Source organism: Eretmochelys imbricata, chromosome 7, assembly GCF_965152235.1.
Source record: "Eretmochelys imbricata isolate rEreImb1 chromosome 7, rEreImb1.hap1, whole genome shotgun sequence".
NCBI classification, from domain to species: Eukaryota; Metazoa; Chordata; order Testudines; family Cheloniidae; genus Eretmochelys; species Eretmochelys imbricata.
Genome location: NC_135578.1, coordinates 123387119 through 123412443, shown reverse-complemented (window position 1 = coordinate 123412443; position 25325 = coordinate 123387119). Strand labels below are relative to the sequence as shown.

General features: G+C 45.9%; 1 long non-coding RNA gene across 1 annotated transcript; it reads right to left on the bottom strand.

The window, feature by feature from the left end:
- Positions 1-13527: 13527 nt before the first annotated feature.
- LOC144268424 (uncharacterized) lies at positions 13528-22842 on the bottom strand. The gene is made up of 2 exons (XR_013346742.1): positions 21773-22842; positions 13528-21633 (listed from the first exon to the last, which is right to left on the bottom strand). It is a non-coding gene; the product is annotated as an uncharacterized LOC144268424 (long non-coding RNA).
- Positions 22843-25325: the final 2483 nt, after the last annotated feature.

The window sequence follows — 25325 nt, the reverse complement described above, 5'->3', positions numbered from 1 at the left end:
GTGCCCCAGAGGGAATGAACAGAATAGGGAATCATCAAGTGATCCATCCCCTGTCATCCAGTCCCTGTTTTGGCAATCAGAGGCTTAGTTAGAGACACTCAGAGCATGGGGTTGTGGCCCTGACCATCTTGGCTAACAGTCATTGATAGACCTAGCTTCCATTAACTTATTTAGTTGTTTTTTGAACCCAGTTATATTTTTGGCCTTCACAACATCCCCTGGCAATGAGTTCCACAGGTTAACTGTGTGTTTTGAGTGAAGAAGGACTTCCTTGTGTTTGTTTTAAACCTGCTGCCTATTAATGTAATTGGGTGGCCCCTGGTACTTGTGTTATGGGAAGGGGTAAATAACACTTTCCTATTCACTTGCTCCACACCAGCCACGATTTTATAGCCCTCCCTCATCTCCCCCCGGAGTCGTCTCCAGTCTAATCTGAAAAGTCCAAGTCTTTTTAATCTCCCCTCATAGCCCTCATGAGGTCCATCCCCCTCATCATTTTTGTTGTCCTTCTCTGTGCCTTTCCCAATTCCAATGTATCTTTTTTGAGATGGGGCGACCACATCTGCACCCCGTGTTCAAGGTGTGGACGTACCAGGGATCTCTATAGTGGCACGGGCGGCCGGTTTTGAAGGCCGGGGAAGGCTGGCCCTCCCCAACCGCCTTGCATGGCCCTTTCCTGCTTCCTGGTGCTGTGCTGTGCGGGGGCTCTTCCTTGCGTGGCCGGGGCTCCAGGCTGGGAGTAATGGGGGCTGGCCTGTACTCTGGGACTGGGGGGATGTTGCCTGCCCACCTGCCTGGCGCTCTGAGGTTGTGGGGGGAGACTGGTGGCCATATGGGGGGGCTTTGGCAGGACAGGCGGGGCCTCGGGCAGAAGGGATGGGACAGGGACTAGCCTCCCCAAGCCCGGGCTTCACCAGCTGCCCGTGTATAGTGGCATCATGATATCGTCTGTCTCATTATCTAACCCTTTCCTGATGGTTTCTGGTCGCTTTTTTGATGGCCGCTGCACATTGAGTGGATGTTTTCAGAGAACTACCCACAATGACTCCCACTTTTTTGGGTGGGAACGGCTAATCGAGACCCCATCATTTTGTACGTAGAGTTGGGATTATTTTTTCCAGTGTACCATACTCTGCGCTTATCAGCCTTGAATTTCATTTGCCCCGTTGCTGCTCAGTCACCGGGTTCTGTGAGGCTACTGGTGTGCGAGAGCGTTTACAGGGGCGGCAGCTGCCCGGCTGGACCCTATCTCATGCCCACGGACGGGTGAGAGCTCTCCTGCTGGCTCAGCTACCCCAGAGCTGCGCGTGGCAGTAGCTATGGCTCCTGCCGACAGTGCAGTCCACACCCACGCTTAGCTCGGTGGGATTTACATCGCTCAGGAGGGGGGCTTTTTCACACCCCTGCGCGACATCAATGACATCACAGTCAGTGCCAGTGTGGACGTAGCCTAGATCTTTGCAGGCTGCTTTGGATTTAACTAGCGTAGGTCATTTAATATTGTCAGCAAACTTTGAAACTTGTGATTTTTTTCGTGAGTGATTCTTGTGTTTGTGTGAGAGAGAGAGAGACAGTGTTTAAGTGGGTAAGGGGAAGGCAGCCTGTTCTCTGGGTTCCAGATCAACTGCCCCCACCTCCTTACCAGTTCTTGGAGTGCAGGGCCCTATACAGTCTGTATCTAATTCTCCACTGGACCCTTTCTCTCCCTTGTGGGTTTGTTCATCGCCCTGCTAGCTCTCTGCTTCATTTTTTCTCTTTCCTCCATCACATTTCTTTTCTCCCCCTGCCCCCACCGTCCTTTATTCACAGTCCCCCCCTCTGCCCCCACTCAGTCCAACCTGCCCCGTAGGACATTCCAGCCGGAGGTGAATTTCCGAACTGGCAGGGTTTGCCCAGCCCTGGTGAAAGGGTGGCTGTCACTGGGGCCAGCGGAAGGCGCGGGGTGCGGGGATGTGGAATAAGCTGGCATTTTCACAGCCACTTTCCTGGCCATAATAATAACACTTAGCACTTCTGTAGCACTTTGCATATTCAAAACACCTACATGGGTAGCTAATTAATGACCCTGCATCCCACTTACAATATCCATCTTGCACCTCTCCCAGATACACACGGCCTGCATTCCCCCCTGGGGGTGAAGGATAGTGGGAGCAATAGCTCACCAGATCTAAGGTGTGATCCCTCCCCAAATACACTTAAACTAGGGGTGGGAAAGGGCCTGTTCTGGGGAACACAGGGTAGACTGTGGATCATCTGACCTCATGGTTCTGCAGCAGCTGCCCCCATCTCTAGGGCACCGGGGTAACCTGTGGAGATGCCAGCTCTATTCCGAGCCTGGTCATGTCACGTGCTGGGACCCACAGTCTGCAGGGGATGTCATCCCTGCGGAGTTAACTCCAGTGATCAGCACCCAGGTCTGAGCCCCGGGTCAGCCTACCCTGGGCGCGAGCAGCCCACGGCCCAGCCCCGCCCGAGTTATTGCATCCTCAGCGGTGCAGCGCTCCTGGGCGTGTCGCTGGAAGGCCTGGGGGCACCGCCCGGGGCTCTTGGGGCTGCAGTGAGCTGAGCCGCTCTACGATTCTTTCCCAGTGAATCGCGGGAGAACGTGTCTGTCCCGGGCACAGGGGGATGGTGGGAAGGCCTTGGAGGACTAGTAGCACTCGTGTGGTTTTTGCCTGCATCTGCACTGCAAAGCAGGAGGTTACCAGCCCGAGGGAAAGTGGAACCCGGACTCTAAGCCATCTCCAGCCAGGCCAGCTAGCTCAGGGTGAAAGAACCAAACTCAGGTGAGAGGGTTTGTGTGGGATGGGGATGCAGAAAAACGGTCACTGTCCCCTGCCCTCGCTGCCTGACCCTTCTCAGGTGCCACCCCTCCTACCATCCTGCCTGCTCCCCACCCATGAGCCCCCAAACTCACCCCTCCCAGGAGGCTCCTGCTTCAACCACCCTGGTCCCCTCTCTGCTGGCGAGACTCAGATTCACCCATCCCATGTCTTGTAGAGAAGGAGCCTGAGCTGCCACAGTCTTGGCACTTTGAGGGCCTGCCCCACAGAGTGGGACCCAAGCACCATGCTGGCAGCGCTCCCAGCCCTGGGACCTGCGCCCGGTACTTACAAGATTGCTGCACGGCAGCTTCCCAGGGGAAGAAACCCTGGCCCGTTTTCACTGGCAACGGACACTGGGGAAGGCAGTAGAAAAACTGGCCAGGTGGCAGGCCTGGCAGCACCTGGGGAAGGGCCCGAGCTAACACTGCAGTGCAGACAGATACACCCTCGGAGCTGTATTGGGGTGCAGTCATAGATTATAAAGCCAGATGGGATGATGATTCCCTGCTCACAATGACATTTGAAAACCCATCAGTTAGCCAGTTTTTAATCCATGTAATGTGTTGCCATGTTGTATTTGTATAATGCTAGTTTCTTAATCAAAATGTCACATGGTACCTCGGTGAATGCCTTACAAAAGTCTAAGTATGTTGCATCAACCCAATTACCTTTATCAAATTTGTAATCACATCAAAAAAAGATATTTTAGTTTGACGAGCTCTATTTTCAATAAATCCATATTTATTGAATTATATTACCCTAATTTCATTCTTTATTAATCCAGTTCTGTACCAACTGTTCCATTATTTTGCCTAGGATTGAAGTCAGCCTAACAGGTCAATAATTACCCAGGTCATTCTGTTTACTCTTCTTAAATGGCACAACATTTGGTTTCTTCCAGTCCTCTGAAACTTCCTCAGTGTTCCAAGACTTAATGAAAAAATCAAAATTATTGGTCCAGAGAGCTCCTTGGCCAGCTCTTTAAAAACTCTTGGATGCAAATTTTCTGGACTTGCTGATTTAAAAAGTCTGACCTTAGTAGCTGATGTTTAACATCCTCCTGAGATACTGTTGGAATTAAAAGTATTTCACCATCATCATAAACCATGCCTACATCATCGGACTTTTCCCCAAACACAGAACAGAAATATTTATTGAACACTTCTGACTTTTCTGCATTATTTATTCACAATTCTACCATTTCCATCTAGTAATGGAATAATACCATTGCTATGATTTTTGCCCCTCCCTCCCTCCCTCCCAGAAGAGCTTGCTTTGTACAGGACCAGATGGAACAGGTGGCTGAAACAAACAAGTGGCTGAAGGTCAGGAAGCAGGCTGACAGGCTGCGTAGCACAGACTAGCTGGATGTACGTTTCATAGCCATTCAGCAGCAGCACTCACAATGATCATAACTCGGGGTCCAGGGGTGGCAGTTAGGAAACACCACATATTTCTCCTGTAAAACATGTTTGAGCCGAAAGACCCAGAGAGACGGCAAACTGGGACGCCATCCTGCCATTTCTACGTCCACTTTTCAGGGTGCAGCCTACATCGTTGTAATAAGATAGGCTCGTCTCTAATTAAAACCTATAAACAATTCAGCTGCGAGCCCCCATGACACTGGGTTTTAAGGCTTGTCAACAGGCAGGGCTGAGCTGATGTAACTGAAGGGTGCTTTTAAATTGATTTAGTTAAACTGGTACAACAGGCTGGGCGGGAGTGCTGATTTCCATTGCAGCCAGGCAGGGCTATTTGAACTCAAGCTGGTTAGGAAGCGGTTGAAGAAGGCCTTGTCCTACCCGCACAAGTTGTGCTGGTTTAAATTAAAACTAGGCTTGGCAGAGTTTGATTTTTTTAAAAAAATAATTTTGGCGGATAATATTGAGGTTTATATTCAAACCTTTAAAAAATCATTGATCCGTATGTAACTTTTCACAGTGGTGGGACATGATGGGAGTGCCAGGCAATGGGGAGAGGGGTCCAACAATAATTAATGGCAGTAGCCCCGGAGATTCAAAAAGCGAAAGCTTCATAAACCACAAACTGTCAACCTCACCCGGCAAAATGTACAAAGTGATGAGCCTTAAATCAGACTCGAGTGCTTCCTGAAGCAGCATGTTTCTCACTGTGCCTGCCTGTATGTTTGGATGATTAGCACTGGAAACATTTTTGGTTGGTTTGTGTGTGGGTGAGACAGCGAAATCAATGTTTACCAACATTCATGCATAAAAACTGAATCTTTCCAACCTCTTTAAAAGCTGATCTAGTTAAACCGTTGCACCCCTGTATTGACACACACCTGGTGATTTAGATTGGGTCAGCTTGTGACAGGTGGCGAAGGAAGGCTGGTCCAGTGGTTAGGGTGTTATCATGGGACTCAACTCAACACACCACGGCTTCCCAGTGTGACCTGGGGCAAATGGGTTTTAGCCCGCGAAAGCTTATGCCAAATACATTTGTTAGTCTCTAAAGTGCCACAAGGCTTCCTTCTTGTTTTGGCTGATACTGACTAACATGGCTACCACTCTGAAATTAGTCTCTTTGTGTCTTAGTTCCACTTCTGTAAAATGGGAGTAGCTTGAGTTGCTCAGATACTATGGGGATGGCGGCTATCGTCATGTGCTTATGGTATCTAGGTTCACGTTGCTAACCTGATATCAGCCAGGTTTCCATGAACTGACGAGCGTCCACGCATGAAGTTGCACCAGTTTAAAATCACCCCGTTAGTTAAAGTGGTGCAGTTTTGTGGGCAGAGCCGGCTGATGCTGCTCTTCAACTGAAAGCAGCGTGTGCACAGAAAGATTTGCTACGGGTTAACAGAACCAGTGCAGAGCTGCGTTTAGACAGCTCCTTAGAAACAAAACTCAAAGGCTTTACAGCAATGGAATCATCTCTGTCCCTGGGAAGGGGGAGGGTTGTTCTGTGTGCGCCTTCGTCATGTGCTGGACTGATCAGGAGTGATACCCACCAGGACCAAGAGATCTGTGGGAGCCACAGGTCACTGCAACTCTGAGGCCATCCTGGAGTTCTGCAAAGAGCAATGTCTGCCATGGAGCAGCTCAGGACAGATTCCCCAGCTTGCTGAAGGGAAGGGCCCTCTTTGGCTTCTCTGGCAGAACCTCTGCCTATGGGGCCCTTGAGTCTTGGCTGTGGTGACTTGCAGGATGTGTTCACGCACTGGGCCACATTCATCCTGGTGAGCTCTGTGGAATTACACAAGGAGATATTTGGCCAAAGGAGTCTGGCCGTTGGATGGGAGACCCAGTTAGCTGGATAAGACCATCTTTACTGCCTGGTGGTTGATGGTTCTGTGCAATACATAAGATGTGACCTAGAGATCCAGTTTCATTGGTGTGCTATGGTTCAGCAAGCTGGCTGCAGTCCACTTTCCGCAGAATGAGAAACTGATGTCCAGCCGGGGGAGAGAGCCCTTTGCTAATGGCTTGTGAACTTCTCTTGATTTTCCTTATTGCTTGCTAATATCAACTCAAAGTAAAGTGCTGAGCGTGTTGGTTGCAGGGAAACAACCCCTTGAAATCAGTTGTTATTGCAATTAACAACCAGTTTGGCTTCAGTTCAGGCTGTTAACCATCTAACAGCTAAGTGCTGGTAATGATTGATTCCTCAGCTATTGTGGCTGGGCTGGAGGAGCCAACCTGTGCTATAAAATCCCATCAGCCAGGGCTTTGTGAAGGCAGCTAGCTCAAAAATAAACACTGCAGCCTGGATCTCATGCACTAACATCATAGTAGGACCCTGAGAGGTCAAGAAGGTCACCCCCCACCCACGTAAAGAAAAATCAGCTGGGTGCTAGGGAAGGTTTTTACTCTTCCACTGAATCAGCAGCCACTGGTTGGGCCCTTTCACTGTATTGGGTATCAGGCACTGCAGGAGGACTACGCATTCTGTGCCCGTATGGCCCTTTCTTTGTACCAGTGGGACATCACTGCATTCCATCTGGGAGAGGTTGATGGAGATAGCTCCGATCCGGGGCTTTCACTCATGGCAGGAGAACCTGCAAGGTTTCATTTGTCCAATTCGGGTGGGTGTCCAGAAGTTCAGATGCTTCTCCAAGAACATCTGCCCCACTTGGATCTGCAAGGCTGGCTGGGAACTCTTATGAGAAGAGGTTCTCTCGTGAGATTCCATCACTTCCCACAGGCCTGGAAATGCTGCAACAACAGCCTTGATGCTGGTATCGTGGTATTTCCACTTCGGGTCTTGTCTGGAACAAGGCAGTGCAGAAGCATCAGCAGAAATGAAAACAAAACGCTGTCTAAACCTAACGAAATGTTCGGCAAATCTCAGACAAGGTTCAGGGTTTGGGGCTCAGGTGGAGTTTAGTTTAGTTTGAGGCTTATGGTCAGTTCTTACTTTTGTTCAGACTTGTTTGCCGGCCCCCCTCGCCCTCCCACACTCAGTGGCTGTCGTGTCTGGTGCTGCATCGTGCACTGCAGACTGGCTGGTCGGGTCTAACACCACAGTGCTGCTACTTCAAGGGCTTTGCTTGGATGTTTTTCTTACGATCAAAGTCACCGATTCAAGCTGTAGCATGTCCGGGGTCTGGGAGGAGGAAGACAGCCACCTGTTTGGAAATACTTTGTAAATACAGAGGACACATGCTCTAGAGGCAGAATAGTCTTGACCTTGTGAAATACATGCCCAGAAATGCTCAGTGACCACACGGGAGCACAGCCATGGCTAAGGGACTCGTGGAAACCGTTCAAAATGCCCAAGTGACTTAGGCCCAGGTCATTCCAAGAACTAGATCTATTTTTTTATTGACAAGGTGCCCTCGTGTCATCACCCTCTCATGGACGTTGTGGTCCTCTCAGATTCATGGCAGTAACAGCCTTGTAGCAGTCCAGCCCCCACGCCTTCGCTGCGGGTTAGACATTCCCTGCAGACAATATAAATAAGGAAGGGGGTTTTATTATACGTATCTAATAAAAATAACACTGTCCTCTTCCATCCAAGGATCTCCAAACATTAAGCTTCCCCATCCCCATGTGCCGGTGTTAGGTAGGTCAGTATTATTCACCCCGTTTTATAGATCGGGAAACTGAAGCACAGCTAGGGGAAGTGACTTTAGCCAAGGTCACCGGACGAGCCAAGAATTAGAACCCAGCTCTACAGACTTCCAGTCCTAGGAGCAAAGCTGTTGTATACCCAGCTCAGTAATTTAGCTACTTGCATTAAATGCCTGAGATTTGATAATGTTGTGCTGGAAATGGCCCAACTTGATTATCATACACATTGTAAGGAGAGTGATCACTTTAGATAAGCTATTACCAGCAGGAGAGTGGGGTGGGGGGAGGTATTTTTTCATGCTTTGTGTGTATAAAAAGATCTTCTACACTTTCCACAGTATGCATCCGATGAAGTGAGCTGTAGCTCATGAAAGCTTATGCTCAAATAAATTGGTTAGTCTCTAAGGTGCCACAAGTACTCCTTTTCTTTTTGCACATTTTCAATGTCGCTCTTCCTCTTTCCAGCTGTCAGCCAAACGCATCCAGGCAGGAGGTGGCGAGGGATACTTTTTGCCTGCTGTAGTTGGCTCCTAGCTGGATGGTATTGGCCTGCTCAGACTCTGTCTGGAAGAATGGAAAAGGTCAGTTATAAACAGACCAGGTTGATTTTGCTGTTGGTTTCAGGGTTGTTGTTTTTTAAAAGACATTTAAAACGTTCCCTCACTAGGCGCCTGGCTTTCAGCAGCCATGACAACTGAGCAAAAACCTTAGCAGGGAGTTCAGCACAAGAAACAGATACAAACTTTCCAGAGTATTTTCCCTGGATCCTTCACATGATTATGAGTACTTATTATTTGTATTACGGTAATAACCAGGACTCTGCTGTGCACGGCACGAGCTCACAGTCGAAATGGACATGTGAGGGAAAAGAAAGTAGTATTACCTCCCGTTTTCCATATGGGAAACTGAGGCACAGAATGATTAAGTGACTTGCCCAAGGTCACCCAGGGAGTCTTGGAAGGGCTGGGAATTTGAACCCAGATCTTTTGAGTCCTATTTCAGTGCCCTTACCACAATGCCATCCTTATTTCTGCATCCTCCAAGCCCACATGTGGTGCGAACTCAAGACAGCTGGACATGGCTTCTCCGGCGCGCTCTCAATTCTGTGGGCCGGCCAGGGCGGGCATTTGAAAGCTGTTTGAGATGCTCTTCCCTGCTCCCCACAGGGCTTGAGTAGGCTGCCAGCAGGTGGTGAGAGGGGCTGAGTTCATGGGTGTGATATAAGCACCGACGTAGGCGAATGGACGGATTTTTTTAACGTGCATTTCTGCCACTCACAGTTTTTGTGCCACTTGACACTTGGGGGGAAATGACAGGGCCTGCCCGCACGGGACAATTACATCCGTGTAAGGGAAGATGGGAATTTAAACTGCTGTAGTTATGCAGGTGTAACTCGCCACGTGAATACTCTTCTTCTGGCAGGTTAAGCTAAGCTTAAAAAAAGGCCCTCTTACACCTAAGTGTCCTCCCAGGAAGCTGTAGCAGTATAATGACCGCAGTCTAACGACTGGTGTAATCATACTGGTCTAACTCCAAACAGTAGCCTGTGTAGACAAGCCCCAGCTGGAGGCACAAAGGGGGCAGGAGCAGGAGGGTGCAAATGTGCATTTTATTTCGTGTCAAAATTAAAACAAACAACAAGAAACTTGCTTGGAGTCAGTTAAAAAAATTGGCTGGTACTGAAGTGCTGAAATCTGATTTAAAAACCAGGTGGCCTCAACGGTGAGCCGGGCCTTTCTGGTGGGCTTAGCAAAAACTCTCCTCCGAGCTATACAGGCGGCAAAGAGCAGAACTTTCAACCCTGACCCCCTTTGAATGTTGAGGGAAGCCCTAGACCTGAACCCATCCTTCTAGTTTTGATTCTGGCTCAGACCCCAAACCAAAAGGAACCCGTTTTCATAGACTCTTGGATGTTAAGGTCAGATAAGTCGCAGGGGGTAGCTGTGTTAGCCTGTACCCACAAAAACAACGAGGAGTCCGGTTAAAGACTAACAGATTTATTTGGACATAAGCTTAGGTCAGAGAAGATCATCAGATCGTCTAGTCTCATCTTCAGCAAAACACAAGCTAGATAATCTCACCCAATAATTTCTCCATTGAGCCGATAACTTCTGTTTGAGCTACAGCATCTTTGTTAGCAAGACATCTAGTCTGGATTTAAAGTCTTATGATGGGGACTCCACCATGCAGCTGTTGTTCCAATGGTTAATTAGCCTCACTGTTAAAAATCTGCATCTTTTTTTGGTCTGAATTTGTCCAGCTATTGGATCTTGTTATGCCTTTTTCTGCTAGATTAAAGAGCCATCGAAATAGACTGAGCTTCCGTGTCTCTCACTCTGCGGCAGGGTTTCCAGAACTCCAGTTGTTTTCGTAGCTCTTTTCTAAACCCTTTGTAATTTGTCAACATTGTTTTTGAAGTGAGGACACCAGAACTGGACCCAGCATCCGGTACTGGACTCTGGGGCTGGTTCAGGGAGTGGGTCACAAGTCTGAATGCGAGGCTGTAGTTCTAAGTCAGCAGGGCTTGTTGCAAAAGATTAATTCTGAGGGACAAAGGCATGGTTGAGGCCCAGGGGATCTGCATCTGAGACAGAGCTTCCTCCTGTTCCTTTGCCTGTTGAGACTATTACCTGGAAAATCTGAAACATGACTGTAAAACAAAGGGAAATTACCTGTCTAATGACATTGGACCTCACTGTGAAACGCACAGGAGTCTAGATTCTAGAAGGAGCTGATATCTGGCCATTAAAATATTTGGTTTATAAAGACTGGGGCCAGGTTTTGCTCTCAGTTACAGTGGTGTAAATCCATAGAAACTCCTTTGCTTTCAACGGAATCAGTCTGAATTTACACCAGTTTAAATGAGAGCAGAATGTGGCCCGGTGTATAAAAGACCAGCTTAAACTGAGTTGCAAGCAATATTTGCAAGGTTCCCCCATCCAAAATAATCACAGTAAGAGCAGGACTCATCCATGCCATAGAGTCAAAGGATTCAGCAGCATCGGTCCTCTGTAGAGCTGAACTCGATCTTCTATGGCATGCTGAGCTAGCAGGGACCGGGAGTGCCGTGGAGAAGGCGGGGAGAGAGGGGAAGCTTTCTGAGGCAGTGCCTGTTGTTTACTATATGTTTGTACAGCACCCGGCACACTGTGGACTGACCTGATTCCAGGTTTTTGGTGCCACCAGGATAGAAATGTTAAATAATAAAAGAATCCCTTTCATGGTAACCCCTACTGCCTGATGCAGAGAAACACTGACTAGGCCCAAAGTGGGCGGCCCCTGGAGGAAGCTGGTAGCTGACACACCATGAGGCACAGAGAAGTGTCCTCACTTCACTCCCACTCAGACAGATCATTACTGGGCGCTGACAAATTCACCACCTCTCTCCCCCAACAGAGCCACGATTTCACCTTGCACTTGACACCAGCGCAGAGGGATTACTTACTGGTGCTTGATGACTGTATCCGGAAGGATGGCCTCTTGTGTTCCAGCCAAGTTCCTCTCAGCCAATGGTAAGAACAGCGAGTTTTACCTTCCGAAGCCTGAAGGCCAACCAATGTAGATGGCTCCTTCATGGTCATGGTAGGAACATGGGATGCCTTGGGTTCTCGAACACCAGCAGCAGGTACAGTGGCATTAATATAATACCATTTACAGTACTGCCAATCCTCCCATTCAAAAGTCATGAGTCAGGCCCCCCACGCCCCCCGCCACTCCGAATCACAAGGTTGGCTCAAAAATCATGAGATTTTAGAAATAATGAATCCTGGGATTATTTGATTTGATTTCTGGTTTTTAACTCCTCAGTTTTCACATCTATAAGCTTTTCTCAGCAACTATGAAGGTGAGAAACTTACTAAAAAAAAAACCACCTGGGATTTTCAGCTAATCACATGACTCCAGGAGCTGAAGTTTTCAGAAAAACACCAGCGATCATGAAACTCTCAATGAAATTGCGATATTTGGCACCACTGCATTTCTTTTGCATGTGCCATGGTAATGGTTGATTTGAAAGCATCCTGGAAGTCTCCTGTTTTGATGACAGGTGAGCAAACACAGGCAATCAGGGAAGGTGACAGAGCTACCAATGGGCAAACGGCGAACTTCACTGGGTTCTAGCTGGAATCAGATAAGCAGCCGAAAGATTCCTTACCTGCTGTCGCAGCTTACTTGGGCTGGGAGGGGAAAGGTCTGACCATAAGGGTCTTTGGTAGAGCACATTCCACTTAGAATGAGCAGCTGTGGGGGGAGAGAGAAAACCTAGCACTAAAAATTCACAGGGAAGCACATGGGGGATTTAAAATCTCCTGACACCTCAGGTTTCTAGAGGTGACAAACTTGCAGCCTTTGCTGTTGACTCTTCAGAGGAGTCTCACTCAGGTAAATGACTGGTGAAGCCAAAACGCTTTGACATGGGCAAGCTATTCCAGGGTTATTCTGTTGTGTAGTGCTGGCTGCCTCCTGTTAACTGCCAACCCATTCCATCTCAGAGATGCTGAGTGAAGGGATCTCTGTATAGATCCAGATTCAGCTATTCTGGCATAAATACAGAGTTGCTTTGCTGAGTAGAGAGGAGTTACTCTGGGTTACACTGGTGTGATTGAGATCAGAATCTGTCCCATGGTCTGTAAGGAGCTCTGGGGGCCTTCAAGCTGGGAGATGCTAAATACCTCTAAGGCGTTATCATCATTACTTGTCTTTCACTGTGAAAATCTCTGCTTGCACTAGTTTATTCTGGAGGAGTCAGTCCTCAGGAACTGTCACTTTGCAACAGTAAAACCAGTTGGCTAATATCAAAGAAGGGAGGGCCCAATCCATTGAAGTCAATGGTAATTGGTGTGGATCCTAACTGAACACGCTATTCGAAAGGACTAGCCAGAGTGGGACTCTTTAATATAGCTGAGCCTTAGTCTACAAGATTGGAGCTGGCAGGGAAGAAGCTTGGAAAAGAGACGACTAAGGGGGGATATGATAGAGGTCTATAAAATCATGACAGGCATGGAGAAAGTAAATAAGGAAGTGTTATTTACTCCTTCTCATAACACAAGAACTAGGAGTCACCCAATGAAATTAATAGGCAGCAGGTTTAAAACAAACAAAAGGAAGTATTTCTTCACACAACACACAGTCAACCTGTGGAACAACTTGCCAGAAGATGTTGTGAAGGCCAAGACTATAACAGGGTTCAGAGAAGAATTAGATACGTTCCTAGAGGATAGGTCCATTAATGGCTATGAGCCAGGATGGGAAGGGATGGTGTCCCTAGCCTTTGTTTGCCAGAAGCTGGGAATGGGCAATGGGATGGATCACTTGATGATTCCCTGTTCTGTTCATTCCCTCTGGGGCACCTGGCATTGGCCACTGTCGGAAGATAGGATACTGGGCTAGGTGGATCTTTGGTGTGACCCAGTATGGCCGTTCTGATATTCTTAATGGACTGATATTACAGGATCAGAACGCTGGGCTCTGCTGGAATCCAGAATTAGAGGTGAACCACATTCCCATCACAGAAGAGAAGAGGTCTCCTTCCTGAGCTACTTGAGTGCAGGTCCGAATTCCAAATGCTGCTGAGAAAGAGTATGACCTTCCCAGAAACCAACTCACCCTGTTTAAACCCCAGATTGCTCACTGCTGCAGGAAACACTGAAATAACCAATAACAACAGTAAATCTGCTGAGGAAATGCTTTTAATTTACTCTTCACCATGGTCTTTTGTTTGAGAAACCATTGGTGCAATAACATCTCCACATGCGTGGATTAAATGTCAGGAAGAAGTTGCAGCATGATAAAATCACAGAAAGTTGACATAGGAAGTCCCTAGTCAGTACACGATTATTCCTTGAAGTATCTTCTCCTGGGCTTTGTCTGGTCTACTCAAGTATTAGATCTTGCAGCTGTTCTCTAGTAGTCACTAACTGCTCCCTAATATTTAGCCTACATTTTCCGTTGCTCAGTTTCATCTGATCATTTCTAGTTATATACACCCTTCTACACCCTCATCAATTCTGCTCCTTCCTTGGGGCTGACACATCTGAAATGCATATTGACAGTTATACCTCCTCTCTCCCCACCAGAATCAGCACTTGTCAGCGTTCATGTTTGGGTCTTCCCATCTTTCCTCGTAAGTCAGCTGATCATAGGCTAGTCTGGTCGTTGGGTGGCAGGATCGTCTCTCGGTGCTAGGAGAGGTTGTGAAGAAATTGCGACGTGGCAACTCACTTCCAACCCAAGCAACTTTCTTTGGGGTCTCTTATCTATGCAAGCGGGTGACTCTCATCGAGGGGTACATGCCTGCATGAAGAGAAAAATGGACTTCTTCATGTTGCTGAGTTCTTTGAGGATTTATACTCCTCATTCATAAAGACACCAGGGAGGGAGAACTAGCATTTTAAAGGGACGTTGCTATATAGCTTAGGCTCAACATGGAATTTAAACCTTAAAATGGTGAGGACCAATGGGAGTGGTGTATTCTAGGGAATTGGAGCAGAGGATTTGGGAATAATTCTCTGGCTCTGGCACTGGTTTGCAGCGTGACCATGGGCAAATCCACGACCATGTCTGTGCCTCCGGTTTCCCGTCTGTAAGATTAGGATAATGATGCTGAACCCACTACCCAGGGAGGCATTATGAGGCTTAATTAACATACATTTCCAATGACCTTTGAAAACTTCAGTTGAAAAGGTGCTATCAAACAAAGTATTCTTATTCTTATTTCTCACCCGGTGGAGAACAACCTTGGGGTTATAAATATTTTTAAAAAAATTCCGTCAATGCCTCTGAGAAAACGAGAAAACCAAAAAAGGAAATAGCCGCAGTTTGCTGACGGACTCACCAGTATTTTGTGCTCTGCACCAGCAGAGGGAGCACAAGCTCATTAGCAATCCCTAACCCCAGAGATGTGCTGATATCAAGCTGGTGACAAACCAAGAAGCAAAGGATCCAGAGCCAAGCTGAGGCCACCTTAGAAGCTGGGAACCTTGTTACTGAGCCGCCCACTCACAAGTGATGGGGTAAGTCCAATCATGATATTGAAACTATGACTGTACTGCAAACCAGAGAGCGCTCAGGAATGAAATCTGATACATCACTAGGAGGTCCTACATGTAACTGAAGTGACCAGCTGCCTCGAGACTCTGAGAAGCCATGAAATCTGAAGAACAATGGCTGGAGAGAGTGGCGATCCACCAGAGGATGTATTTATCTCTTAGTGAATGAGTTCTGCAATGAAAAATGTAGCAAAGTCATGACATACCAGATAAAATGAAACTTCATGTACTTTCTTCAAGCAGCAATTGGTCACCTGTGCACCTGCATTCATGGAACATTTGTCATTTTCATCCTCCCTTTGGGAATGTTTACACAATACTCAACATCAAAAAATTACCTGAATACCAAGTCTTTGTCCTTTTCCCTTTTGCACTAGCCCTTCACTTTGAAGCATAAGTGACAGTTGAAATTGGACTAAGCCCCCGATCTCACCTCACATGGACCACAGGACAGTGGTCAAGTGGCAATGCTTTGTAGTTGCTACGGATGGAGCACTGTGGGTCTGATCCAAAGCCCCTAAAGCCAATGGGGATCTTCCTCTGATTTCAATGGGCTTTAGATCAGGTCCCATCTGGATGCATGGGTACTCAGCTAGAATGGAGGAGCAGGAATTTCACTAAATAGGCTATCTCAGAGGTCACTGTCATTAAGCTTTTCTTGCTAAGAACAAGACAGGAAGCATGGCAGAAACTTCTCCAAAGGCCAAACTGGAGGCTCAGCCCTGCAGCTTTCACCTTGCAAGTAGTCCCATTGCAACCAAGGGCTACTCACATGAATAAGGACTACTTGTGCAAGCCAGGGTTGTAGGATCGGGTGATTGGGTGTTTAACTGTTTACTTAGGGCCTGATCCAAAGACCAGTGAAGTCAACGGAAAGGCACCCAGTGACTCGTATGGGCGTCAGCTCAGGCCCATACAGAGCCTACTCATTTAAAAATGTGCATAACAAAATGGGCAGCTAGGAATCAAGGACATGCTCTGTGCAAAGCAGCAGACGGGTAATTTCCAAACCTACTTTTGAAGGGAAGGTTAAATTTCTCCAAGATAAGGAGAGCTAGAGTGAGCTGGAATGCATCACTGACCCCCCCCGCCCACCTCCCAAGCTCATCCCCATGATAACAGCTGCTGTGCTGGAAACCTAATGCTGATGAAAGAGTTAAAGGCTAGCTGATGGGCGATATCGGTGACATACCTCTGAATTGAGCATGCTCCTGGAGTGAGACCGCGGACTGGTGTTACTCAATGAATAGAGGCCACTCCAAGGGAGTTTTTCCTTGAATAGAATGGGGTCAGGGAGCCGCTTTGGGGAACAATGGTTGCCACCGGCTAGCTGAATTTCTTACAATCACACACCATACCCCCTGATCAAATAGCTCCTTTGTCAGCCTGATATAAAAACATGTCATACAATGATGATCTGGAAGAATGACATGAGCTTGCCTTTCAAAGAGATCAGAAGGGCTTGTTGTGCACAAAAAGAGCCCCCATCAGAGTCAAGAAAGGGAAAAATGGAGAATGCAGGGGGTGAATGGAAACAAACAGCAATAACAACAACAACAGAAAAGGCGGCGAGTCGGAAACCCGGGTCTGGTTTGTTTCACAGCGTCCCATGGACGCAGCAGCACAGCACGATCTCATTGAATCTCGTTCGGTATTAACGGGGATGTCATATTGTGCTGCCATTGGGATTCCATTGTCAATCTGCACTGGGACAGAAGAAATTGCTGGATGGGAAAAGGTCACTTGGCCCAACGAACCTGCCCCCTCCCCAAAGTGTCTCAACGCCATCTCCCTGCTTTCTCACTGTATCCCTCTCTCCTCTGTCTTCCTAACAATGTCTAGCTGCTGCCTTTATGTTATGTTCATAGTTCTGTGCGCTGGTGTGGTCATTCTTGCCTATCTGCTTGTTATGACTTTGAGAACGAATCCTTCCTGCCCAAATCCCTTTTTATCTTTCATGTTTTATTTCTTAGATTGTCTCCTGGTTTCAACCTTCTCTCACCAGCATTTGTAGGGCATTATCTAGATTTTTTGCAGGAGAAGGGGCTTAGAATCATAGAATTATAGAAGATTAGGGTTGGAAGAGACCTCAGGAGGTCATCTAGTCCAACCCCCTGCTCAAAGTAGGACCAACACCAACTAAAATTGTCGGTCTTCTCCCCAGACAATCTCCCAAGATGTACAGGAAAGGAGCTCCTTCTCACAGACCTCGTAAGGCAGAGCATTCCAGTAGTGTCTAGCCCAACAGTCCCACACTATGGCATTTACACACATTATGGACAATATTTTGCAAGCTAGCAGAGCTCTGAAGGCCTGAAGAGAGAGGTTGGAATTTCCAGCTGGGCTCAGCACCCTCAGTCAGGGTCAGACTTTCAGACCAGCTCCAGCTGCCAAGTTCTTGGGAAAATCTGCTGCACACTTGAAAAATTGGCCCCAGGTCAGTTTAAACCTTAGTCCCATCTCTCTTTTTATGATTTTTCTATTTTCTGCCATTTTAAAAAACAACCTAGGAAATTCCACACAAATGCTGTGTTAAAAGATCATTAAGTATGTTTGGGTAAGCCCTGCAGTCAGGAAATGCACTCTGCTCTCTTGTGTGTATGCATTAGGTTAGATTTCTATGATCACATGCTATTTCTCCTTCTATACTATATAGTCTCATACCATTTTTCTACAACCTTAGATAACATCTTGCAGTATTCTGCACTACTCTGTATACACACAGTACAGCCTCATGAACTCATTTATCAGAAAAGTACACAGCAAACTGTGTTGACAGACTATACTGTATATCAAATACAAACAACAAGAACAAATACTTGCTGGCATATATAAGCCATCTAAAATTGCTGCTAAATTATCTTAGTAGTTCAAGGCCTCAGCCTTTTCCTTCCACCTGGAAGTCTGCACTGCTGTGCTGTCATAGGGCAATTGTCCCTTTAAGGGGAGTCAGGACCTTGCCTGCCCATGACAGCTCTCTGAAGACCCACCTGGCAGTAACAGGTTGCCCCAGGTGCTTGTTCTGTAGAAGAGCAACTGCACCCTATAAAACGGGTGCCTAAGCTCGGTGAGGGGCGGTACTGCCAACAGGAGGGTGTCTCTGAGGAGAAGATGCTTGGAGGGGGACGGCAACCCCAGAGGGAGAGTGTTCCACGGGAAGGAACTGGGAGGGCTCCCGAGAGAGAGAGAGACTGTTCCCATGGTGGAGAGAGCAGAAGTTTCCTGAAGAGAAGGAACTGGAGGCTGTTCTCCAATGGAAGGGAGCAGGAGCAGCCTAGAAGCCCTGGCTTCAGACGAGGGTCTTGGGATGGGTGCCCCAAGGACCAAGCAGTTAGTTGGACTGACCCTGAGAGACTAGATTTCCCAAGAGGGGCCTGAACAATTGGTTTTGCTTATGCGTATGTTACTCTTTGTTGTTAATAAATGAGCCCCTCTGAGGGGGATGCTTGTTAATGCCCAGAAGGTCTGTTCTGGACTTGTCTATACTGGGGTGAGGGAACGCCCAAGGCAGGGCTTGCCCACAGCGCCATGCCTGAGTGCAAGGAGGGCCACAGCCGGAGGTGGAGTGGCCAGATGTGCAAAACTAGCTTCATAATTAACCACCTCCACTCCTGAAATGTCTCAGCAAGCCTGTGCTGCTGGTTGGGAACAAACAGCTAATGTCCAGGGCACTGGCAGAATTAGTCAAACATGCAAGAGAACTTAGTTAAAATGTGTAAGTGGTTAAAGTTTTGACAAGAAAACTGTTGTCAGTAAGAAAGAGTGTGTTTGAAGTGGTATAAAAAACTGGGTTCTGTCTTATTTGTGAAATCCAATGGGACGATATAGCCAGAGAGTCTATCACAGTGAATAAGCACAAGGGGCTGAGTTACAGTTGCACGTGCAACCTGAAGGGCCGAAAGTTAGACTGCAATCCAGGCCCAGTTTCCAGAAGTGCTCCGTACTCACTAGCACTCCCCATCTTCAGCGGGGTGCTCAGCGATTTAAAACATCAGACCATCTCTTTGAATAGAAATGATACTTCAACATTAGACAATGTGCTGTATTTGGGGCTGTACTTAACATGCACCTGGACACCAAAGCTGGAGCAGCGGGTGGCTAGCCCCTCGGTAAGCAGTGTAGCCCTCCGTGACCATGTGACACTAGTCCATGATTTGCACTTGCGTCCTTTTCAGCTCTAGGAGGGTTTCTTCGTGGTGGGTTTTGGCCTATCAAGCTCTAAAAGGCTTGGGACCTGCTTGCCTGGGAGACACCTTTCTCCCTGGGCCGTACTGCCACAGCTGTGGTCAGTGGAGGAGCTGGAGCTACCGGGATTTACAAAAGAGGAAGCTGTTGGAATGACATCAGCTGGGAGGGCCTGAACGTTGCAACTCTGCCCACACCTTGGTTGGAGAAGCTGCTTTCATCTTGGGACCAGGGCTTTTTTTGTGGGGGGATGGGAACTATCTGGGGACGGTGCAGCATTTTCATCTTTCAAGCTGTAAGTGTTCTGTGAGTTTAGCTGGTCATTTATGTTACATGGTTAGGCATGGCTGCTGGATTTATCTTCTTAAAGAAGCGGTAGAGATACGCAAGGCTGGGGTTAAGCACTTTTAATATTTTCTTCTAAATTAAAAGAAATAATTATATATAAAACAAAATCCACTGTCGTCTTGTTATTAGGGCTAGAACAGCATTTCAGTGCTGCGGGCGTCGCACACATCTCATCTCTGGCTCAGATCCTCAGCGGGTGTCAAGTGGCTTGGTTCTGTTAACTGCAATGGAGTTGTGCCAATTGACACCCGCTGAGGATCTCTGCCTGTAAATCTATATTCCATTGTAAAAGAAAAAAGAAAATCTACGCTGAGAAAACACAAAGTTTGCCCAGTTAAGCACTCAAAAGAATCCGGAGACGACAAAGTTAAGGTTGCACATGCAACCTTAATGCTGTTCCATTGTGAGTATGCAATATGATATAACCCTTAATTCTATGATCACATATAATTATTTCCACAGGACCGTGCCTCATTTAGTGCAGCAGGTGGACTGTGCTTAACCTTGCTTGTTCAAACTTCCAAAAACCTTATTTTATGCTATTCTTGTTCTTATATTGCACGCATAACTGTGGTACTGGATCAAGACTGGAAAAATTCATATTGAAAACTTTAGAAAGTTAGAAGGAATTGCAAAAAGGATCTTAGAATGGAAACATTTGGACTTCAACAATAATAAGTGTATTTCTCAGGATATATAGCTACACAGATCAGACACAGATGTTTGCATGTACTTCTGTTCAGTCTGGCCTCAGTGACAGTAATATAATGGGTGGTTGATACAATGTTTTAATATTAGTCCAAAAGCACATATTTCTCTGGGTGATGTGACCATTAGAAATATTTAAAATGAATACATGAGAATTGATCAAAGATTCTGCAGATTGTTGCCCTTGCTCAATGCGGGTTTCAAACTGAGGAGGAACCTGAATCCCATGAAAAGGACACTGTGTTTTTACAAAAAACAGAAACTACTGGTCACTTGATTGCTATGGGGATGTAACTAAACTGGGCTTTCTTAAGGCAAAGGGCACAATCTAAGAGAAACAAAAAAAAGACATGAGGGAGGGAGAGCGCGAGAGAGCTGAATTGATTTCAGTCTGTTCAGGTCTAGCTGGAAAACACAATGCAACGAAATGGCCCCTTAGTCAGCAAGCTGCTTTTCCTAGGTTTTTCCCATGGTTTGAAGTGGAGAGGGAGGGATAGTGTTAGAAAAAGCAAGAGAGACAAGGCAGTAGGAATGGCGGGGAGATGAGAAACATAGCTTGGAAGGGTGCAGAATAGCCTGTTTCTTCTGGTGAGTGGAAAACTTTGATGTCAGTGTCTCTGATTTTAAAGGGGGAGTGTCAGGTTAAGGCTCAAAGGCCCTGCTGTTTGAATCCTGGCTCTGCTTGTGCTCATGCAACTCTGCCTGTGCACACACCTGCATGTACACTTTACATGCGCAAACACCTGGGGGCAAGTCCATTGGACAAATGGGTCTAGCACATTCGGGTTCTATAACTTGCTTGCTCAGATATTTGAATAAACCAAGTACAGGTGCTGGTGTTCGTACTGGAAAGTCCTGGTTACAATCACATGTGCACCAGCAGAGGCTGGGTTGTGGCCCTATTGAAAAGCAGGGTTATTTTTTCCTTTTAAAAGTACTTTCATCACTATGGTACTAAAACAACCTCAAGACTCTCAACCTCTCTGTGAAGTGGTAAATCTTGTTATATTCGATAGCTGGGGAAAGTGAGACAGTGAAAGGCAATGTGACTTGCCCAAGGGCATGCAATACTCACACCAGTATCAGGGTTCAGAACAGAACCTGGGAGACTAGACTCCTGTTCTCCTGCAGTAACCATTAGGCAATGTGTGCTCTGGATTATGAGGCATTCTGCACTGGATGTTTGTTTTGAATTTCTAACTGCATTTTTATGTAACTCAAATAATTCAGAGAAACAATCAACAGTGAGTCCATTGCAATCACAGAGCAAAGCTAAAAACACAGGGCCAAATTTATCACTGATGTCACCCGACTGATTTCATTAGAGTTGTTCCAGGGGGAAATTGGTCTAAAGTTTTTTCCTCTAGTTCCACATTCCAAAGACCAGAAAGACTTTTGCACTCAAGGTGGAGCTCTGAGAGCTCTGGCGCTGCTGGGTGGCACAGCTGATCTCGCTGGAGTTCTCATCCAAATATTGCATCAAGCACCCTAACATGCAGGCAAAAGAGAAAACATATCTAAGGGTTATGTGGGGCTTAAGATCAACTTAGTGACAGATACAAATGTTACTTGAAAGATTCCTGAGCCATATAACCTTATGTTTTGGCTGAACCACAAGCATACTCACACAGGGTAGTGCACACATCCTGGAGAAAGATAGACAGTGAATCAGTTTGCTTGCAGCGGACAGAACTTCTTTATCAGATGGAGAGGTTTTGACTTGAGACTTTGGGATGTTGGCGTTTTCCTTCCCAGTTCTTGTTTCTATTTAAATAGATCAATTCAAAGTGAAAGGCCTTTTTTCATGGCAGGTGGGCTGGAAAAGGGGGTTTAATTGCTCTTTATTCCTGGATTTATAATCCGACACGCTGTACACACGTTTGTCACAGAACTGTGTGAGCTGCCTGCCTCTCATCCATACATTGTCCAGCAGATGTTAAAGCTATCAAGGATGTTTGCAGTTCCAAAGGAAAACATTCTTTATTTTGGGATGTGGGATTTTTTTACTGATCTAAACAAATAAACCAAAAGTAGTCCTTCTACAGAAGAGGTGGGACTTGCATGATCCTAAGAAACCTGTGTAAGTGGGGATCTAAGTCCCCTCCTCTGGCCCATAAACTATGTTTGCAATTATTTGTTCCTGCAGTTTATTGTTATCACAAAATTGGAGGCTAGGTTAGTCCCATTTAAAAATCAAGTGCATTGGCTTTATATTTTCATCTACATATATTTATTGTAAGGATTAAGCACTAGTTAGTATTTATTTGCATTACAGTAACACCGAAGGGCCCTGAAGAGAATAGGGGTCCCATTGTACTAGATACTGCAGAGACACATCGAAAGACGCTGTCCCTGCCCCAAGACGTTTACAGTCTAAGGCTCCAATCTTGCAACTAGATCTGCTAGCATGGACCAATGCACTCATGCAGGATTGGGGCCTAACAAAACAATTGGCACGGGAAGGGATACAATTCATTCTACACTATTTTTATATATGCATTATTATTAGATATTTTTGTTTACTTAGAAATACAAGACAACACAGTTCTCCCTAGCTGCCTCTCAAACAATCCTTTTGAATGGTTTTCATGGAAGAGGTTGGTCTTTCGGAGAGTTTTGGAGGAGAGGATAGTGCCTTTAGGAATCAGCATGGGATAAATTGAGAATTGCATCAAAATGTTGGTTTCCAGGCCTGAATAAGCTCCTATTGCTTTATATAGGAATCTGTGTCACATTCAACCTACAAACCAAATCGCTGCTGAGTGTATGGCCGAATAATAAGAACTAGCCAAAATAAGAACTAGCAGCAGAAGAGCTGCAGCCTCCTGGTGAAAAAGGTCCAGTCTACAAGAAAGGAATGTCTCTGAAGTGTTCCTTTGACTCTTACCATCTTCTGCAATAAGGAGAAGCAAGCCTAGAAACTCTAGCAACCCTGGTTCTGTGAATTTCTAATTGCTGAAGACTAAAGCTTTGGACTACCTGTGAAATAAGTGAAGAGTGGGGTGACAACCCCTAGAAAGAACATCTCACTGAACTCAGCCCTGTATATGCTCCCAAAGAGGCCAATGGGAGTTTTATCATTGACTCCAACAGGCTCCAAGTGGGAAAGAAAAAACCCTAAAATATGTTTGTAGATAGCCCCTAGAAGACACAAGACTCAAAACCATTCCTTCTGGACACCAAGGGTGACCAGCCTTTGAAGCCTGGAGGGTTGGGGAGTTTCTCAGTCTGTGTGCGGCAATCATACTGCCCCAGCAGAAATCTAGCATTTGGAATTGAAAAGCATTTTAAATTGAATCATTCAGAATCCCACAGCTGTACGGTGAGTGACAATCTTATGTGGCCGAGGGGGGTAGCGGGAGGGAGTTACTGCTGGGAAAACTGTTAAAATGACCTTTTTTCTAAATAGATACTTCAGATAATTCTTTGAAAAACAAGGTTAATAAATAAATAAAATCTGCTGATTGACTTCAAGAAGGTAGCAAATTAACAAAACAAACCAATAACAAAATCAGAATCCAAAGTAAAGGAATGACTGCAGTTTTGGAACTTAATGAATAATAATCATTCAAAATAAATTAGTAATAAATGAACTGTCAAGGCCAAATCTGAAAAAAAGGAGACGATGCAGTTTTATGACTGTAGCTGAAGATATACTTTTATTACACTGCAGCTTTGCCAAGACAGAGCTTTTGGAAGCTTTGCTGTTAGGTTTCATTGACATATATATATATATATATATATCTTTTTTAAACTATTCAACCAGCCTGCTGCTGAGGCCAATATATAAGTATTGCCCTTGTATGGCAAGTGGAAAATGAAATTGACCATCCGCCTAATATCACTACGAGCTGAGTGTAGCGCAAAAAGTAACCAAACAACATCCAGAATGACAGAAAAGTTAGATTTATAAAATTCTTTCTCTTTTGATAATCTTAGTTATTAGTCATAAAGGGCCCCATCCTGGAAATGTGTAATAGCTTGTGAGATGTGATAATTCCCCTCAGTTCCCACTGAGGGCTCTCAGTTCCTTGCAGAAGATGTTGAGTACCTCACAGGATAGGGAACAATAGATGTATATAGTTTTATATGAGATTTTTGCCCCTTTAATGGCACCTTGTACAAAGCAGCTTTTAATTCTGATTTGTTCTGGTTTATTTTTATGGAGACTAAACCAAATCCATGAAGCATGATTTGGAGAAAACCAGCAGAAGATTTTACCTCTTATTCAACATAACCTTCTTTTTATCCTCTTTAATCCCTCAATAATTTTTTGTGCTCCTCTTGCAGAAAAGCAATTTTGCTAATCACCTTTGCGCCAATCCCTGCATTCCTGACAATAGTGTGAACAGCTTCCATCAAAGTCTTTGATGTGGGAAAGACACACACACACACATGTAATCTGAAAACAATTCAGCTCCTTGCTGCTCAATGGAGAGCACTCTGCTTTAATAGAGTGCAAGTTCTGTGGAGGTTTCTAATCCTTTCTGCCAAAGAAGAGGAGACTCAGTCAGGTAGCACACCTTATTCAGAAGTTAAAATAACATGTTACCGCTCTCAGAGAAAATCAAAACAACTCAAGATCAAAAACAGATTCCGCCATCCCTAACAGGGTAGACTCTCTACTCAGATAACGCTTGATCTAAGTGTGTAACAAGTAACCTGCTTTAATCCCTCAAAGCGATGGTGTTACAGATAAGTACTGTGGTAGTATATGCAGTGTCTTAAGTTTCAGAAATATACAAAAGCGTTGGGTGAAAAGAAAAACAAAACAAAAACCTGTCCACTTGACTGTGTCTTTAGCTGGAAAGGTATATTGGAGGGCAGTACAGAGATGAATAAAAGCCCGTGAGAAGGAGATAGCAAGCAAATGATGGGCAGGTATTGACATGGTATTTCTTACATGCTGCAGTTGATTGACTTTTACCATTACGTTAGAAGCTTTCAGATTGTAACTGCTCATTTAGGCCCTGCTCCTGCTCTGCCAGCCCAGAGCCCTGCTAACTTCAATGAGGCTCTTTGCAGTCATTGCCCATGACAGGATTGGGGCCTTAGCTTGTTAGCTTTTTGAAGCAGGAAATGTAATTTGCTATATGTTTATCCAGTGCCTAGCACAATGGAGCCTCAGGTGAGTGCAATATAAACAATAAAACGAAAGTGATAACGATAGATGTATGTTT